The sequence below is a fragment of the Charadrius vociferus genome, unplaced genomic scaffold, assembly GCF_000708025.1.
Source record: "Charadrius vociferus isolate BGI_N301 unplaced genomic scaffold, ASM70802v2 scaffold158, whole genome shotgun sequence".
NCBI classification, from domain to species: domain Eukaryota; kingdom Metazoa; phylum Chordata; class Aves; order Charadriiformes; family Charadriidae; genus Charadrius; species Charadrius vociferus.
The window spans coordinates 5,896,139-5,908,506 of NW_009661372.1; the positions used below are offsets into that span (position 1 = coordinate 5,896,139).

The 12,368-nt window shown below is 45.9% G+C and overlaps 1 pseudogene; it reads left to right on the plus strand.

The window, feature by feature from the left end:
• The first annotated feature begins 8,574 nt into the window (after positions 1-8,574).
• Positions 8,575-9,785, plus strand: LOC104294251 (annotated as a pseudogene).
• The last annotated feature ends 2,583 nt before the right edge of the window (positions 9,786-12,368 follow it).

Genomic DNA, 12,368 nt, shown 5'->3' on the forward strand with positions numbered 1-12,368 from the left:
CGTCGGGAGGGTCGGGTGTGAGGAGCTCTGCGTGTCCCTGGCTTTCGTGTGAGTGCTAACGAGAGCGCCTGGCGTGCAGAGAAGGCCCCTGCCAGCACAGCTCCCAAGCCCTTCTCCCTGGAGACGAGCAGGGTCACCCGTGGGACCGCGAGTGTTCCCCTTTCGCCAGCCTGAGAGATTTCGGGAATCCGGGTCTGAACACCTTCCCTGTGGGCTTGGCGCTCTCTCACGTCCTCCGGCCCAGAGAAGCCCACCAAGGTCTCCCACAGCTAGGTCTCCATCTGACCCACCAGCTTTAACTTCTTTTTTACACACCAGGTTAAGCCAGCATTAGTCCGTTCACATCTAAGTATAGCACAGGCGGCCGGAGTCATCCACAGCTTCGTGCTTTTCCCACTGTTACGGCCCCATCGAGCTCCTCACAGTGTATTTGGGGGTGGTGTCTTCTGCTTCTGCCCTTAAATACCAATTTCATTTCACCAGTAGAGCTTCAGGTGTTTTCCAGAAACCAGAATAAAAAGCCGGCATCCGTGTTTGACATGGGAAGAGCAGAGCCCTTTTGTCCCGCAGTCACACACAGCATGCGCAGAACCTCCCTCTCTCTACCTCCATTTTTATTGGGCCACAACATTTTCATTGTTAACTGAAAGTCCACTCGGAACATTGTGTTTTAATGTTGTAATCTCAAAAATACAGGCAGAAGAACCAATTTCCTCTGCAGGCTGAGGCCAAAACATTGCAGCTCTCTTTGGGGTAATTATCTGTATTAAAACCGACCAGGTTACTTTTGTTTCTAAAACAGGTTCAGCCTGCAACAGGTCAATAAGTATTGGAATATACATATCTTTAAGGATATGTGGTGATCTGATCATGCAACCTTACACATGAATGGGGTGGCTCTGGATCTTACAGGAATGATGGATTTGAGTGAAAATGCTGTCCATTAAAGAGCAGAGCAGTGTATTATTGGTAACACAGCCTGCAGTAGGAAGGTGACAGCCTGAACAATGAAAATGTCTTACACTCTGAAGTAAAGGCAAAACATAGCTGTACAGTTGTTTGTTGCATGATTTTAGTCCCCTGTAAAGCCATGGAAATCTTAGAATCATGGGTTGGAAGGGACCTTTAAGGGTCATCTGGTCCAACCTTCCCTGCAATAAGCAGGAACGTCTTCAACTAGATTGAGTTGCTCAGAGCCCCATCCAACCTGACCTTGAATGCTTCCAGGAACGGGGCATCTATCACTTCTCTGGGCAACCTGTGCCAGTGTTTCATCACCATCACTGTAAAAAATTTCTTCCTTATATCTAGTCTATATCTACCCTCTTTCGGTTTAAAGCCATTACCTACTGAAAATTCTGTCCCCATCTTTCTCAGAAAGCCCTTTTGGGTACTGAAAGGCCATAATAACATCTACCTGCAGCATTTTCTTCTCCAGGTTGAACAACTCCAACTCTCAGTTTGTCCTCACAGCAGAGGTGCTCCAGCCCTCTGATCATTTTTGTGGCCCTCCTCTGGGCCTTGCTGCATCAGGTCCATATCTTTCCAGTGCTGAGGGCTCCAGAGCTGGACCAGTACTCTAGGTGGGGTCTCACAAAAGCTGGGTAGATGGGCAGAATTACCTCCATCCACCTGCTGGCCACACTTCTTCTGATGCAGTCTGGGATACAGTTGGCTTTCTGGGCTGTGAGTGCACATTACTGGCTCATGTCCAGCTGTTCATCCACCAGTACACCCAAGTGCTTCTCCTCAGGGCTGCTTTCAATCTCTTCATCCCCCAGTCTGTATTGACACCAGGGGTTGCCCTGACCCAGCTGCACGACTTTGCACTTGGCCTTGTTGAACCTCATGAGGTTCACATGGGCCCACTCCTCAAGCCTGTCCATGTCCCTCTTGATGGCATCCCAACCCTCAGGCATGTCAACCACATCACTCAGCTTGGTGTCATCAGCAAACTTGCTGAGCCTACACTTGATCCCACTGCCTATGTTGCTGATGAAGATATTAAACATTACTGATGAAGCTATTAAACAGCACTATTAAACAGAATTGCAGATGTGGGATCTATGCCCTCTACACAGCATCCCCAGAGCAGTCTCTGGTATTTGTCTGACCATGCGCCCATGGCACAGAACTTATTTTCAAGTGATTCAACAGACGTTTGGGCTGATTTCTTTTGTTTTAAAGAAGACATAGAGAAGAGAGAACAATTCAGAGGTTTGCTTTTGCGGTGGGAACGAACTGACAGCAGGCTAAGCGCACTGAGTACTGATTACAGTAAGACACAGAGCTTCTGTGCTAATGATCCCTTCAACTAAATTCCCATGTGACCTAATGCAGGGCCAGGCATGTAGTTTCTGTGTGTGGTTGCTGCCCTCTCTTGGCGTCATGACCAGGCTACAGGAGAGAAAAAAGAATGAAGTTTGTCAAGAAGAGAAAGCAGCAAACCATGCTTACTCAGAGAATATGGAAGAAACACTGTTGTTCCAAAGAAAAGTGCAATCTTTTTCCACATTAGAAAAATAATGCATATCTGCTGTCTTTTCTAAAACAAGGATCATTGACTCAGTATGTGTGCGAAAGAAAGAATTGATCTGGGTGAGGAAACTGGATATCACAGGTAAGCATCACCCATTCCTATACACCATTATATACACCTACCAACTACCATACCCCTCCTCACCCATAAAAGCAATTTTCTGAAAAAGAGGGATCTTTTGTTTTTCAGTCCCTTCAAGAATACGTGAGCAGACTTCCAAGGCGTTGCCTCACTTTCCTTCTACAAAGATTTCTATCCATAATGTGAGAAAGGCTGAAAGAGAACAGGATCCTGTGAGCAATGGTAATTCTTAGTGGAAATATGAGCTCCATTCTTTAGGACAAATCTTCTCCCAGCTTCAACTTCAAGAAGAGGAGCCTGTGTCATTCAGGATCCTATATGCAAGGTAAAGAAATGCATCCCACATAGCAGCTTACTATCTACTCTGTGTATACTCACATAGCTTACTATGAGCCCGTGTATTCACAGGCTGTGCATGCAGGGCATCTGTTCTCTACAAAGCTGTAAACAAGCAGCCATCTGATTATTCAATGGGGAATGCTTTTTCACACGCAAGCCTTCAGTGTCTGTCTTATTCAACATCTCACCTACACAAGAAAACACAAATTACCTTTTGTGTCTACACATACCTAACATCTGGCTGCTTGCTTGTACTGGTGTGTGTCTTTGCACTGGTACTCATAGCTCATCTTTTGGGTACTTCTTGCACTTCTTTTTCTTTCTGTCCTCCTTGCCTCCGTGCACATAAGTGCTTTCACACACAGTGACAGGCAGAAGCAAGTTACACCAGTGGAGAGAGACCTGTTCTCAGTGCCACATGCTCAATCAGCAGAGTGGATGTTCTAAGCAGATTTTACTTGGCTTTCTCTGATAAGTCCTGCAGAATTAAAATCTACATTTCTGTTGGAAAACAAGGTTGCTAGCTATTGCTCTGTTATCCGGTTAGGACAGGACTAGACTGAAAAGCTGCTGACTCAGATTTGATTTACACTATGTGTGTGAGATCCGCACAGTTGGTAGCTGCCTTCTGGTTCGTAGAATGGAAGAGGGCATCTGTGCTTGGAGGCGGCCTGAGTTTTCCAGCAGCACAGCTTGAAAGAGATTTGAGTTGAGTCTGTGTACTGGGTTTATGCAACTGCAGGAGAGGCTTCTGTAAGAAGCTGCCAGGAGCTGCCCATGCATTGGACACAGCCAGTTCGAGCTGGTTCCTTGGCAGACCCAGGACTGGCCAAAGCTGAGCCCCTCAGCAAAGTTGGTAGCACCTCTGTGAGAATATGTTTAAGAAAGAAGAAAACTGCACAGCAGTTTAAGAAAGAAGAAAACTGCACAGCAGTTGGGAGAGAGGAGTGAGAATAAGTGAGAGAAACAGCCCTGCAGACACCAAGGTCAGCGAAGAAGGAGAGGGAGGAGGTGCTCCAGGTGCCAGAGCAGAGATTCCCCTGCAGCCTGTGGAGATGATGGTGACACAGGAGGCCGTGGTGGAGCAAATATCCACACTGCAGCCTGTGGAGACCCCGACACCATGGCAGGTGGGGATGTCCTGAAGGAAGCTGCAGCCCACAGAGAGCCCATGCCAGAGCAGGTTTTCTGTTAGGAACTACAGCCCGTGGGGGTCCTGCGCTGGAGCAGGTTTATCCTGGAGGACTGTATCCCATGGAAAGGACCCATGCTTGAGCAGTTCTTGAAGAACTGCAGGCTGTGGGAAGGACCCACATTGGAGAATTTCATGAAGGACTGTCTTCCCATGGGAGGGACCCCACACTGGAGTAGGGAAACAGTGTAAGGAGGAAGGAGCAGCACAGGTGAAGTGTTATGAACTGACCCCTGACCCCAGCGCCCATTCCCCATTCCCCTGCGCTGCTCGGGGAAAGTAGGTAGAAGAATTAGGAGTGAAGTTGAGTCGGAAAGAAAGAGGAGGGGGAGAGGGAAAGGTGTTCTAAGTTTTGTTTTGTTTTGTTTTGTTTTTTCTCTCACCATCCTACTCTATTTTTAATTGACAGCAAATTAATCTTCTCCAGGTTGAGCCTGTTTGGCCCATGACAGTAATTGGTGAGGGATCTCCCTGTCTTTATCTTGACCCACAAGCTCTTTCATCTTATTTTCCCTTCCTACCTTGTTGAGGAGGGTGAGTGAGAGAGTGGCTGGGTGGGCATCTGGCAGCCAGCCAAGGTCAACCCACCACAGTCCTTTCTGGTACCCAAAGTGGGTCTGTCAAGGAATTCAAGATAAGGACAGTAAATGGGAGAGATAATGGGCAAAGCTCTGACTGTACATTGCCAGAAAGTGGAATAATTGTGAGGCATTTTTGTTGTTGTAATGTGGTGAAGGGACAAGGGGTGGAGCGTGTGTAAGTTGTCCAACTTTGTCGGTGTTGTGATGATGTTATTTTCACTTTAGTGTGGGGAATTCTTTTTGTTGACGTAAGTGAAGCTTGTGAAGATTTTGTGATAAAGAGATGTTTTAATGATAATTCTTAAGTATGTGTTTCACAGAGGCTGGAGGTGGAATGTACTGGGTTTACATTTATGGGCCAGGAGGCCCCAGGGGATTAAAACCCTGTTGGGGTGAAGCATGACATGCTCATTTGTTATGGTTTAAGAAACTCACAACAATTTATTATTGTTTAGACAACCATTCTATCACCTGATGACCCATCCCCACCCGGGAAGGAGAATTGGAGAAAAAACAAGGAAACCCAGGGGTTGAAATAAAAACAGATTTAATAGAATAAGATTAGATAATTAACATTAATAGCACTAAAGAACCAATATTGATCCCAATACCAACACAGAATATACAAAGACTATACCCAGCTCATTCTATCAGTAGGAAGCTGTGCACTCCCAACAGTGGACAGTCGGACACTGTGAGCGTGACGGCTTCGGGAGGAATGGAAGGGCTCAGGGGTTCAGCACTGGGGGAGGAAGTTCTCAGGATGGCAGCCATCAAGGAAGAGAGAAAGCACTCTGCAGCAACCTTTCTAATTTATATTGACTGTGATGTTCATGGTATGAAATAATCCTGTTGGCCAGCTTGGGTCAAGTGCTCAGGTCTCACTCCTCTTCATCCTTGCACCTGGCTAACTCGAAAACACTGCGACCTTGAAACCCACACACCAGAGCTGGCTATAAAGTAAATATTTTCACAAATTCAGACACCTGAGTCTTCTAAAGGTACATTTTTTTCCCAAGCATTATAAGAGAAATTAGTCCTGTCTTGCTCAACCCAGGACATCATGTCATGACTTAACTACTCTCCTTGTTACAACTAATACACAACTTGTGGGATCTCAGGAAATTCTTGAGACAGAAGTATTCCCTCCTTTCTCACTTTTTTAGTCTACAAGTTTGGAGAAGTTCAGCAAAACCTCAGTCAATTTTGCTGGTAAATACAGGGCTTGGGTCTGGAACCTCGTGCCTCAGCTATTAGAAATTGAAATACTTTATACCCTAGGAGTATAGTTTTGTAACTTTTTTTAAGGGCACATGAAGCAAAATTTGCAAGAATATATCACAGGCCAAAAAACCACAGCCATCTCTCCTTAAAGCCTATAGCATTTTCCTCAAGGACACAAACTTCTGTAACCAAATGTGAGCACTTCACTGTTTAAAAGGTCCAATAAACAGGGCAAGCAGCCTGAACTCCACCTCAGTCTCAGCCCAGAAAAAAAAATATGGAATATTTGATGCTACATTTAGTTTTGCATGGAGATAAACTTCAGGTGACCTTTAGTGACATACCCACAGAGGACCATGGATGTCCTCCCATGGAGGACTCATTCCTCTTTGTCTTGCTGGACAGCAGGGGCTTCAACCTTTAAAACCTCTTCCAGAAGACCGACTTTGTGATGACAGGAACATGTAGATGCTTGTCACTTTTGAATGAGGGGCATTTATTTCAGTGCCTAAGTGTAGACCTCTAGAAGCCTCATTTTAATCTCTGTTTTTTAATCTCACCGTTAGACCCTGCTGTTATCATGCAGATTCATGTGCAGGGATAGACAGGGTCAGTGGAGTGCTAGCCAGCTGCTCCATGTCAATTGTCCTCTGTTGGCAGAGAAACAGGATTACAGAGAGGTGGAAGTGTACTATTCCCTGACAGGCTCTAAGAAGCGTTGGGTGGACAAGAGCCTGCTAGGCTGGCTGGAAGAGAACAGCTCTTCACCCTGTGTGTATGCACTCTGCTTTAGACAGGTCCTGCTCAGGATTACTGCCTTACTTTTGGCAGACTATTCCACAAACTTACCTGAGATGTAAAGTGATGCTCCAGTACTATCAATTCTACACTGTCCTGCTGTCAGATCTTGTTAAACCAGATGAGAAGTTATAGATGAGGGGAAAAAAAAAATCAGTGATAAAACTTACTGGAGGCAAAGGAAGATCCCACTGGAGCAACCTGGACAAGGAAAGAAGTATATGAAAGAGAAGATGAAAGGATGCAGAATAAAAATTTATAAAGCAGAGGAAGCAGCTACAGTTTTCACCCTGGCTGAAGAAGGAAATAAACATTTCACAACCAGTGGTGCCCACCAAGTTCTTCTTTTGGGCTCGGATGACTCCTCCCACCTCTAAAATTTAGTCCCTCAGTGGAATTGGATTCTGGGGAATGTTTTCTCATATTCCCAGTGTACTCTTTTACCCACTCTATTCTTCCTGCTGGGCTATAACTGTCCCCACTTTTAAACACACTTCAGACTACCTAGGAGACTTTTACTGCCCACTTCCACTCTCTTAACATTTCTGAGGATGTTAAAATAATATTGCAGACAAATTTATCAGAACTATACGCTTACTTTAGCCTTTTCTTTTTTAACTGTTTTTGCAGCCACAGCATGGCAGCCAGACTTTTTAAGAGAATAAGTCTTAGAAAGCCAGACTTAGAGAACAGCACAACCACTTCAAGAAGGCATGGCTTTTGATTACAGCATACAGTGCCGTTTTGGGACAACTTGCACCCAGCACTGAGTACATCCTTTTAGCTGCTATCCCTGCTGAGCTACTGCACCAGCTGGCACCTTTTCTCCTTCCATAGTGTGTCCGTGTGTGTTTGCACCCTTGTGAGTGTGTGTTTGTGCCCGCCCATGTGTGTGTCTCATGTGTCTGCATAGCACACTTCTTGCATGCTGTCCTCCATGTGGTTACAATCTGCTGCTGGGCTTGCTGCAAAAGGTGGGTTAATGACTTTTGAAGAAGTAACTCAGTACTTCATTTCCACTGAATCATAATGCCCGAGCAGTGTTGATACCTAAAATAACTTTAGAATAAGTAGATTTATTGCTAAGCACAATTGACAGTCTGATTAGGCTTCCAAAGATCTGTCTCCACAGGACTAGATCGGTGCCATGGTCTGTTTGGTTCTCTCAAATTTACAGGAAAAGGTACTCTGCAAATGAAACTTTATTTTATGAGACCATTAAGAAAGAAAACAAACATGACAAACAAGGCCTCAATCCCCTTTACACAGACTAGTCTATCGTGAATTCATTAATTCATCACTTCAGTTATGAGGTTTCACACTTGCAAGTTCTCTAATTCATAACTCACAGCTCACAACTTACAATTTGTGACTCCCCTAGCCAACGGGGAGAGTGCTCCTCCTTCCTCCTCCATCATGGTGTGGGCATCCCCTGTATCACACTGGGAAGCAGGAAAGCCTCAGCAGACCAGCTGCTGTTGGATCTGCTTCAAAAGCTTTTTCGGTAAGCTGATGTTTTTACACCTTCCAGCTTGGAAGTTTCGTCTATGTCATTTCCATGAATTGGCAGATTCAGAAGAAGCTGCCAGACAATCAATATACAAAGATGATGGCTGTAGGAGACAGCATGCTGCAGGTGATAATGGCTATAAAATGACTTTTTAGCTCTTTTTGGCCACCTGTCCTGCTACCTGTTGCTCTTGCTTTGACCTAATGGTGCTGCTCTCAGCACAAATCAGGCCTTAGCATAAGCTGGGTTAGCCAAAAATCTGAGCAGGAGTTGACAGTCACAATCTGGGAGCCCCTCTTAAGGAAGGGACATGATATGCTCCCACAGAATCACACATTGTCCTGAAAAAGAAACTCCAGGTATCAACAATCCCACTCAGCACAGCCAAGGCAGTCATGGCCATAGGACTATTAAGGAGCATTGTATCAAAAGCCAGCTTAAAACGGGACAGCTGAGAAGCAGAGATAGTAGCAAAGAAAGGACCAAAGAAGCAAGAGGAGATCAAGAGCTGATGACACCATTGTCCCTCCAAAAAGCCAGACACTTTCTTTAAGTCATGAGACCACCTCATCCAGAGAAGTATGCAAGTCACAATCCCATAGCAAAGGCTATAGCAAAAGGAGACCAAGAAGCAAAGACAGTGATCGTTATTATAAAGGAGACAACGACCAAAGTAGGTACCTGCAGGTTTCTGCTTTTTATACTTGAAAGATGGTCAGATATGGCTATGAATCCTCAAGCAGGTAGAGGGCTCAGTCTAATGTTCACGATCCAAGGCAATTGCCTAGTCCAGAATACAGGATACAAGCCTTTACTGACAGGTCACATCTGCAGAGCCGGAGGGACTCCATGGGAGGCATTATTGCTATTACCAAAGATGCAGGCTAAGGAGTTGATCAAGTTGTCGAGGTCCCTTTTTGGAGGGACTGGCAGAATGAGAAGAGAAAAGCCTGGTGGAAAGGGGAAGTACAAAACTCCCCATATGGAGAGCACAGTCAAGGAGCACACAAACCTAGAGAGAGAAAATGACCCCCAGAAAACTTTATCAAAATTCAGTGACTGCTACACAAGTGAAGATAGCCCTTTAAACAATCCAGCAAGGAGTCAGATGGAATGTAAGAAAAAGAAAAAAAGGATGAAGACTCCAGCTACAGAGTCTGTGAAGAAAAAGTGACAGACACAGCGAGGCATCCCAAAAAGCAAAAGCAAAAGCAGAAACATCAGAAACATCACATGAATAGCTCAGGCTGTGCTTCTTCAGCAGCGATTACAATTGATGGTGATCATGAGAAGGAGTCACAAAGGACTGAATGTGACAGCAGCATTACTTGGACAGGCACAGCTCAGATAAATGAAAGGGAAAATGAGTCTCCATCTTCTTTTCCAGGAATGACAAGAGGTAAAAGTGCTTATAGAGGCAGCAAGGAAACTTGCTGCAGAGGAGCAGGCAAAAATTATAATATTACTACCAGAAGAAGGGACTTAGATGGTGATATTAGAAATATTGATGTCGAGTTTTGAGAAGCAGCAACTGATCTATTTGTAGAGGTCACCAGCAGCAACACCCCTCACACAGGACTTGTAAGTAGTGTTGGTCAAGCAGCACAAGCACAATCCTCCAGTCAACTGCTTTTCCCAGGACATCCTTCCTAGAGTGTCCAAAGACACCACCATTGACAATAAGAGTGCCAAAGAGGATTGTCAACAGATGCTGGGAGGTTGGATCACCAGTGAAAATAATGTGGCATGACACTCTCTCTTCCAATGTCCTTCTTTCTTACAAATGGCACACTGATTTCTTCCCAACTGAGGCTGGGGTCGGCCCCCTCACACTGAGGAAGACATGTTTCTATTAAATCCTGGCGGTCGCCCCTCCCCTCTGATCCTGGGGGTCCCTGCATTTTTCCCTTTGGAGGCTGTAAAACCTGTACCATCAGTATTGCCTTTGTCTTTGCTTTTTCTTCAACTGTTCTTCCATACACCTGCTGTGCCTTTATAACTAATTCTTCCAAAGGCCTGTTCTGCTACTCCTCATCTTTCTGTATTCTTCCCCTTATGTCAGGCTAGGATTTGGTGACTGATTGTACCCTCAACAAACAGTATGTAAAAGGCCAGTCCCTCGGGGTCCAACCCTCCCTGTTTTCTTAAGGCATTTCTGGTCCTTTCCAACCAGTGAGAAAGACTTTCTCCTGTTTGAGGGACATAGCCTTTGACACATTGTTAGTTCTAGGAATGGCTGTCTTAATTGCTCTAATCAAATAGGCTCCATAATCCCAAAGGCGGGCTAGACTCGCCTGATTTTTTGGATACCAACTGGGGTCCACTTGGGGGATTGTATCATCGCCTATGGTTGCATTCTGCCCTGCGTTCCCCGCTGCCTGTGGATGTTGATTTTCCCACAACAGATGGGCTTTTTGCAAAATCATCTGATTTTCCTCTGGCCCAAATAAAATTCTCAGAAGAAAATCCCAATCCTCCCTGGTATAATTTGCATTCCCTAGATATTGGTCTATCTTTTCCCCCACCCCTATGGGACCATCCAAATATGGGGGTAATTCCATTTTCAATCCTCTTATGTCCTGAGTTGTAAGGGGCACAATTACAAACCCAAATCCTCCACCTTGTTAGCCCAAAGGGACCTGGCATAGAGGCATCTGATCAACTCTTGCCTTCTGGGTTGTAGGTACCCTCGGTGCTTCATAATGTGTCCCCCTTCTAGTTCTAGATGGGGACGTAACATGTTGTCCATCCTCCCCTTCACTGTCGTTCTCATCAAGGGGGGCTGGAGGGGTGGTTTCTCCTTAGTTTTCTTGATCTGGGATTTGGGGGTATAAAGGCCCAGCAGCTGCTCCTGGATCCCTTGGGGGATCTGGAGGGGCTCGGGGATAAGGTGGGGGAAGACATTGAAGAACAAGCCACATCTTATCTGTTCCCTTTCTCTCCCCATTTCCCAACTCCCCCTTATCTCTTTTCCCTCTGGCTACATAAATACCCGTTGCTGTCACCCTTAACCATCTTTTCCCACATTCTTTTTCAATAAGGCCTTTTTCAGTGTCGTTCAAGTATAAGCACAAACACCGACAAAGGCTAGCATCATCTGACCCAAGAGCAAGCCATCTAAATCCTTTTTGCAAATTATATTCGAGCTAGATAAAAGAACAAAACTTTACCATTGTTTCCTTAGTTATTGCCAGGGGAATGTGTAGACTATACCAAGATCTCAACATTCTCCCTAAGAGACTTTCCGGGTGTATTTCAGGATGGTCATCCTTGTTGTCGAGACCTTTTCTCGACTTTCCCTTACTGCCCTCCTTGGGCATCCTCCCTCTTTTGCTCCTTGAATTTCCCATAGTATTCACTGGTGAGATTTTCAATGGTCTCTCCCTGCACACCTCTTCACAGACCTCTGCGGTCCATCGGTTGTCTGTCTCCTGAACAGTCTCGGGTACCCCAATCAGTTATCCAGTGCTGGCAGCCACCGAAAGGAACTGGTCACTGAAGTCTTGGTGAGGCGTGCCGTCAGCTCCATTTGTCGCCTACCATCCCTGGAAGGTGGAAGGATCCCAGAGGAGCCCCGACTTGTGCAGAAAATCTCGTCAGAGGTCGCTGTTCACAAAGGAGACAGAGCATGACCACTTGTCAGGGCTCCTCTGCTGCGTTTTGGCTAGGTTACCACCTGCTGCTCATGCCCCATGAAGCTGACCTCTTGTGCCCTGCAGCTTGGGGGAGGAAGGCTTTTTTTTCCCCCAGGGTGGGCCAGCAAGTGTCCCCTGGATTTTTTTTTGCCTTCCTCTGCAGCATTGAGTGCAGCCCCTGGTCAGGGCTCCTCCGGGTGCTTTCAGCTCGGTTCATGCCGGCTGCTCCTGCACCTTGAAGGCACCACTCGTGCCCTGGCGCTCTTGGGCACTCTCTCTCATCGCTGGCCAAGAAGCAAAGCAAAGCATTTCTTGGAGGGCAAAAAGTAGGACTGGCATCAACAAGTGTAATACTTTGGAAAATACCACCCACCTCCTCCTCCTCCTCTTTTGTGTGACTGGTACTGGTCTTCATTCTTCAAATTCTCGCTCTTCAGAAAACAGGGGACTGTTTCCAAATTCTCCTGCC